This window comes from Galeopterus variegatus, unplaced genomic scaffold (assembly GCF_000696425.1).
Source record: "Galeopterus variegatus unplaced genomic scaffold, G_variegatus-3.0.2 Scaffold5598, whole genome shotgun sequence".
Classification (NCBI taxonomy): Eukaryota; Metazoa; Chordata; class Mammalia; order Dermoptera; family Cynocephalidae; genus Galeopterus; species Galeopterus variegatus.
Window position 1 is genome coordinate 87,035 of NW_007731709.1, and position 8,060 is coordinate 95,094.

General features: G+C 38.8%; 1 pseudogene; it reads left to right on the forward strand.

Annotated features, from left to right (window-relative positions):
* The first annotated feature begins 2,560 nt into the window (after positions 1 to 2,560).
* On the forward strand, positions 2,561 to 4,023 carry LOC103605121 (annotated as a pseudogene).
* The last annotated feature ends 4,037 nt before the right edge of the window (positions 4,024 to 8,060 follow it).

The following is an 8,060-nucleotide window of genomic DNA, read 5'->3' on the forward strand; positions in this document are numbered from 1 at the left end:
AGAGAGGCTCTCGTGTATTGTCCTTTAAAAGCCTTCAGAACCATGCCCCTTACCACCACTAAACCATCAACTTAATCACCTCTTCAAGGCCCCACCTTTCAATTACCATAATAGTATTGCCCACCCTCAACAGTTACGGTGGGACTGAAGCTTCTAATATATGGACTTTGGGGCACACAATTCAATCAATCTACAGCAGAAAGTGTAGTAGGAAAACTTAGAAAAAGCTCTCGTTTTAGATATGTTTTAACTTCTCAATTTCCCTTTCTACAAAATGGAAATAATAACAACAATATCTATATTCTCAGGATTTGGGTAACGTAATTTGAATACCTGTACATTTAATATGTGAAATGATTGTTTGTACCACACGGAAAATGTACAGAGTTTTATAACTGATAGATTTTTGTAACTGGTATATTCAAACCTGGTGCTATTCACCCACCAAAGTAGGAAATAACGTTCTAGTAGGGCTTCTATGTCTATATTTTGAGAAACCAAATACATTTATGGAAAGGTTGAGACTAGAGGTTTCCAGGGGGACATCAAACAAAGAGAAGTTGAGCTGTGTGCACTGGAATAAAAGCTTCACTCTGACTTATTCACTCTATGTTCTAATGACAGACCAGCCAACTTTTCAAGACTGAAGCTGCCATGTGTCTTACCAATTCCTTAGCAGCTCTAGCTATGGAAGGTCACAGCTTGTGAGATCATAGCCCAAATAATTGGGAACAGAAAGGGAGGAATGTGATCTGCATTTTGGTGCTGGGAAGGATTACGATCATCTCAACTTCAGGGAGTGTTTTATGCAGTATTTTTAAGTTTATGGCACGTATAAAGAGCTAGATGTCTGTTACATAGAAGCCAGTTATCCACATAAGTGATATCCAAGTCCCATGCTTTGTTTTCAGAATGGAACTTAGGACCAGGGTCTGACAATGAACAGAACATTGGAAGGCAGGGCAGTCCTAGGAGGCTAAAAGTCAAGCTCACCATTCCCTAGCTCTCCTCTGCTCTCTGCCTTTAGGTATGACACTACCCAGAAATGGGGAAAGGAAAGGAAATCTAGAGTCATCTGTTTGAATTCTTAAAAACATGTAAATTCCAGTAACAAGGCCAATTGCTGCTGTAACAAATTATCACAAACTTAGTGACTTAAAACAGCACAAATTTATTATCTTATAATTCTGCAGGTCAAGTCTAAAACGGGTCTTATGGGGGTAAAGACACGATGTTGGTAGACCTACATTCCTGGAGGGTAAGAGAGTGTATTAGTCCATTTTTGTGTTGCTATAATAGAATTCCTGAGACTGGGTGATTTATAAAGAAAATGAAGTTTATTGCTTACATTTCTGAGGTCTGGAAATCCACAGTCCAATGAACACATCTGGTGGTGGCAGCAGCGACCCCTCACATTGCAAGATGGTGGAAGCAGAGAGAGCAGAGAGAGAGAGGGAGCGAGATAGACTCTCTTTTAAAAGCCCTCAGAACCACACCCCTGACCACCATTTTTAATCCATCGACTACTACATGGTCCTACAATCCAATCACCCCTTCAAGGCTCCACCTTTCAATTACCATGATAGGATTTCCCACCCTCTTAACAGTCACAGTGGGGCAAAGATTCTAATACATAAAACTTGGTGGACAAAATTCAAGGTTCAGTAGTTTTGGGGGGACATAATTCAATCCACACAGGGAGAGAATCCATTTCCTTGTATTTCCCAGCTTCCAGAGGTTGCCTGAATTCCTTGGCTCTTGGCCACGTCACTCCAACTTCTGCTTCTATTGTCACATCTTCTCTTTCTCTGGCTTTCCTGTCTCCCTCTTTTACTCATAAGAACCCGTGTGATTATATTGGACCCACCTGGATAACACAGAATAATCTCCCTTCTCAAGATCCTTACCTTAATCATATTTGCAAAGTCCCTTTTTTCATGTAAGGTCACATATCCACAGTTTCCAGCAATGAACACTGGACATCTTTAGGAGGCCATTATCCCACCCACCACAGAAGGCAATGGGAACTACTTGAGTATACTTTAGTCCTTTCCTTTCTTTCTCATGACCACCGTGATCTGCCTGGTGGTGCCAAGCCTGAGCTATAGCTACCTAGGATTTTTCTTTCAAATGCAGATTTTACTGAACCTTCAGGCAACCCACCCATCACCCCCACAAACATGCACACATCCCTAACTCACTTCCTTGCCAGGCACTGGTTCAGATCCACCTCTACTGGCTACTTCCCATCAGTGCTTCCTATCAAATATTTTTGTTCCCCCCTTTTCCTGCTTCTGAAGACATGTTGGAAGTACAATTCATGGCGCTTTTGTGTGTGGGAAGGTTCATGTGATTGGTTCTGGCCAATGATTCATAAATGACTCTAAGCTGAGAATTTCATCAATGCTGTGAGATCTTCTAGCACTATCTCTCCTCCCTCTATGCAGTGATCAGCAATGTTCAAGATGGATGAACTTGCAGGCAACATGCAGAAGAAGCAGGAAGTAAACTTTGTTGTATCCACTGATATTTTGGGGTTGTTTGCAGCATGTAACCTAACTTATCTTCACTGAGGCACTTAGCAAGTCTTAAAGACAGACTGCTCCTCGCTGGCTCTCTCCTTTCATCTGCCTCCATCCTCACAGGTCATATAGCCTTCCCTGTTCCTTTGATAAAAAATGCCTGTTAACCCCACCTTCTGGTTGTTGGGCTTCTTTTTCAAGGGGATAGAACATTTAGTTTCTGAAGGGTATATAATAATCTGCCCAGAGACTTGCCTTCGATCACGTGTAGTTGACTCCGTGTCTTCTTCATCCATGGAAATGAGAAAAGATCTGCAGGCATGATGACTACAGATGTCAGGGAAGACTGGAGGGTTCTGTGTTCATTTAACAACCATCATTTTCTTGTGGTAAACCCTCAAAATGGACATATGCTTATTTCAGGGCAAGCACAGAGTGGAGGAAAATGTGGGGATTTGGTAGAAATCATACTAGAAAATCACGACAGATCTCCAGGAGAGAGAGAGAGGGGTTAAAAGGAGGCCATGCCAGACTGACCATGGCACAGGGGTCTGCAAATGGCAGCCCCTCACACCCCGAGGCTCCTTGTTTTTGTCTTCATCAGATGCCCTGGCTCATCTCACTCCTCTCATGCCCAGCCCTGCTGGGACCTTTGCCTCTCTCCAGTGACTGGAATTAAGGCATAGCTCCTGCCAGATAGAGATGCCCAATGCCAAGGGTGCAGCAGGAGAGTTAGATACCTGCAGATTAAAACTAGACTTTAAATGCATGTTTCACAGAAATGTTATTATATTCTGAGTTAAACGTTGCTGGAGTTTCTAAATAACCACAGTGATAGCATCCAGTTCTCCAACTGAGTTGTCGATGAGGGGGACAGCCTGAGAGCCCATCCGCCAATGAAAAGCATTGTTTCTATGGAAACCTACATACTGTGACCCAAAAATCCAGGTTAAAATTTTGCTATTTTATCTTCCTCCATGTGTGAGTTAGTTGGGAATTGCCAATATTAGATAAAAATTGGGGTTCTCTTTTAAATACAAGCATTTTCTCCATCCATGTTATCCATTCTTATCAGCAAGGATAACGGAGGAGCCTTTATTCTAAAGTGTCTGTGTTTGATGGAAACTTCTGTTATGGCAGGGTTAGCCAAGACCAAAATGGAGATTCTTCTCCAGCAAATTGTTCATTTGTTTTTTCTTTTATTTCTTAACACTCTGCAGGGCGAGCCCTGCTGAGACTTACTGACAAAAAGCTTGAGCGAATGGGGATTGCCCAGGAGAACCTCCGGCAGCACATCCTACAACAGGTGCTCCAGCTGAAGGTGCGAGAAGAAGTCAGAAACCTACAGTTACTCACACAAGGTAACCTGTTGCTTCCTAGGGGGTGGATAGAAGGGGAGATGGGAAGAAAGAAAACCTTACCATCATGACAAAGGGGAGCTAGGGAGAATGTGTTATTTTTTCTTTGCAGAATTTTCTTCATAAAAAATAAAATAGATTAAAGACCACTTTCCTACCAAAACTTTTCTTTTTCATAGCTCACTGGAGGGAAGGATTCACAAACAAGTAATGGATGAGCAAACAGAATTATCAGAGCTAACTTCAAATTCATCACATACAGCTATATAGATTGTGCGCTGGTTAACCCCAGGAGTAGATTGTGTGCTGCACAGCCCCAGACACATAGATCAGGTCATGATTGCCCCATCTGGAGTTGTAGAGTGTGCAGTCTGCATAACCGTACAGTGCAGTCCCAGCTATCTTCATCAGACCACCAATTCTGAGAGGGCCTTGGAATTCGAGTGATTGCATAGTTAGTATGACCGGTAATGTAAGTGAGATTTTTATTCTGTTTTGCTTTACTTTGCTTTTCACTGGCTAGTGAGAGAACATTTTAGATGTGTGTGTCTATATGTAAATGTATTTATACATACCCACACTTTAGAGATTGTGAGAACCCTATTTAGCCTCTTGAAAATAGAATAATTTTAAAAAGTAGACTATAGTGAATGTAAGACTGGGCTATTAAGACCATATGAGGGTACTTCAAAAAGTTCATTGAGAAGTTGAATTAAAAGATATTACAAATTTTCCCATGAACTTTTTGAAGACCCCCTCATATAATTCTTAACAGGAATTATTAATAGCTTCAATAAGACAAGAGCACTTAAGATCCCTATAACTGTGGAAGTGACAGAATAAAGCTAGAATTTGAAGAAAACCTTAAGTTGCACTATACATAACTTGTATGTCTATATAAGATTTGGTTGCTCTCCACCTCCATGGGCTATAACCTTTACTTATTTTAATGGCCATTGTGCATCATTTTAAATGAAAAGATGATAAAAGATGTGTTTTTGAGAGCCTCGGGTATTTTTCAATCTGCTGAATTTTGTAATTGCATGCATACTGATATTGGAGGAATCTGGGTCAGCCAAGTTTCATGTTATTGCATTCAGATTAACCCAGTAATAGTCCATTTGCCTAGAGGAAATAATGTACTGCCTAAAAGATGACTGCTCTAGAAGGATAAATATAGGCTTCAAGTGATATGAAAATAGTATTGTTTATCGGATATGCATTATTTCAATTTTATCCCCAAAGACTTCCAACGGTGAATTTATAGATACTGGTACACTGAATGATTTACATTTGAATGTGACATAATGATATACTTTTAAGTTTCCTTTAAGAAATAAATAGACACACAAAGGTTTACGACAAGAAAGTTCATTGTGGTGCTATTTATAAAATGGAAAAATTAGAAACAACCTAGAGGTTCAGCAGTAAGGAAAGAATCAAATAATTCTGCTTAAAAATATAAACTACTGAAGAAGATATACAAAAGGCCAACAGTCATATGAAAAAATGCTCAACATCACTAAGCATCCGGGAAATGCAAATCAAAACCACACTGAGATACCAAGCAGGCATTTCTTTAAAGAAGATATACAAATGGCCAACAGTCATATGAAAAAATGCTCATCACTACTCAGCATCCGGGAAATGCAAATCAAAACCACACTGAGATACCATCTCACCCCAGTTAGGATGGCAAAAATCCAAAAGACGCTGAAAGATAAATGCTGGCATGGTTGCGGAAAAAAAGGAACTCTCTTACATTGTTGGTGGGAATGCATAATGGTGCAACCCCTATGGAAAATGGTTTGGAGGTTCCTCAAACAGCTGAAGATAAATCTACCATACGATCCAGCTATCCCACTACTGGGAATATACCCAAAGGAATGGAAAACATCAAGTCGAAGGTATACCTGTTTCCCAATGTTCATTGCAGCACTCTTCACAATAGCCAAGAGCTGGAATCAACCCAAATGTCCATCATCGGATGAGTGGATACAGAAAATGTGGTATATCTACACAATGGAATACTACTCAGCTATAAAAATGAAGGAAATACTCCCATTTGCAACAACATGGATGGACCTTGAAAGAATAATACTGAGTGAAACGAGTCAGGCAGAGAAAAAGAAATACCACATGTTCTCACTTATTGGTGGGAGCTAAAAAAAAATAAAAACTTTTTTTGAAGTTGTTACAACAAGCAAACGGAAAGGACATTCTTGGGGGGGAGGGGAGAGAGGGAGGAGGGCGGGAGGTGTCGGTGAAGGGCCATAATAATCATATACATTGTATATTGACAAAATAAAAAATATATATATATAAACTACTGTATGATATAATTCAGTTATTAAAATTATATCTTCAAAGAATACAATGTAGGAAGGTACTCAAGAGGTAATATGAAGTGTAGGGAAAAGCCACTTATAAAATTTTACTTATATTATGATATTTTTACCAATGTTGTAAAAAACATATATATATATAGAAAAAGACAGCGAGTGAATATGCCAATATTTTGATAATAGTTCTCTCTGTATGGTGGGATTGTGAGTGATTTTAATTGTTTTCTTTATTTTTTTTTATATTTTCCAAATCTTCTACTACAAATCCATATTATGCTTCTAATCAGAATGTACACATATGCACATTTCTTTTTAAGTTTCAACAACAGCCATAGTTCTGCCAGGTTTTATTTAGTGCCAGATGTTTTCTCAGTTCTTTTGTTTCCTCCTATGATGATACATAGGTGAGACCTAAAATCGTGTGTACCTTACACTCTTTCCCTCGATACTGTCAGCCTGCAGTGTGTTTGCCTTGCAAAATTATTTTCTACAGCTTTCATTGCCCCACATGCACAATATATAAGATTTTTCCTGAGATAGCACTCAAATCTATTAAGCCAAATATATGTTTATGTTTTGGGAAGGTAATGCCAAGTTCAGCCTTTTCAATTCAGTTGTTGTCACTTCTTGAGCTGTTCGTCTTGAATTCTTTCATCCCATTTCCTTTAGAAGAGATCACTGTTCTCTAGCTCTTGGATATTTTGTCTGCAAGCCTATTACCTTCTTTATTGCTTGTCCTTTACATGTTAATGCTCAAAATCATTTTATGTTAGGCATTCTTTTGAAAATCCATAGCCTTATTGAAGTGATAATTTGATTTTTTTAAAAACAGGAAATAAAATTGACAAGTTGTTTTTAATGACCGATAATAGAAGTTCTGATGTCAGCGGGGATAGACTTGAAATATTTGGGGTCTAGATTTGCTATAATGAAAACCTGGAATTCCATTCCACTTAAGCAAACTGATTGGTTTAACATATGTATCATATGGAAATTCACCATAGGAGTGATATGTGATTCAATATTGAAAATTTTATTCTTCATCTCTGCAAATATTAATCAGCAGAAACAAAATGCTGAAGAAGTACAGACAAAGGTTTCAGAATGTTACTTGGTGTTTGAAAATTCCTGGGCCTCTCTCTTGAACAGAGTGAATCACACTTCCAGTCTGTAGCATTAGAATATCCTTCCATGGCCCACATGGGGCTGTTAATCTGGTGTAACACATTTAGGGTTTTTTTTGTTGTTAGTTGTCTAGTCCATTCAGGCTGCTGTAACAAAATACCATAAACTGTAGCTTATAAACAACAAAAATTTATTTCTCATAGTTCTGGAGGCTAGGAAGTTCCAGATCAAGGCACTGACAGATTCAATGTCTGCTGAGGGCCCTTTTACTCATAAATGGCCTTCTTACTGTAATTTCACATAGTAAGGGAGAGAACATTCTGGGACTTCTTTTATAAGGACACTAAATCCATTCATGAGGGCTCCACCCTCCGAACCTAATTACCTACTAAAGGCCCCACCTTCTAATACCATCATCTTGGAAATTAGAATTTCAACATGTGAATTTGTGGGGGACATAACATTCAGTTCATTGCATTGGTATTTAACAAATATTTACAAACTGACATATTTGAAAGAGGGTTATCACCTTCAAAGTAGTCTATTTTTGAGGAAAAGGATTTAGTTCAAAAATGATTGAATTTCTTAAGAGTTTTCTTCTTGCTTTCAGAGGCAGTTTCAAAATATAGGTTCTTAATAAGAACCTAAGTGACCGTCTTTGGTGGACCAGCTGATTAAATTATGATACATCCAGGCACTGGAGTACTCTA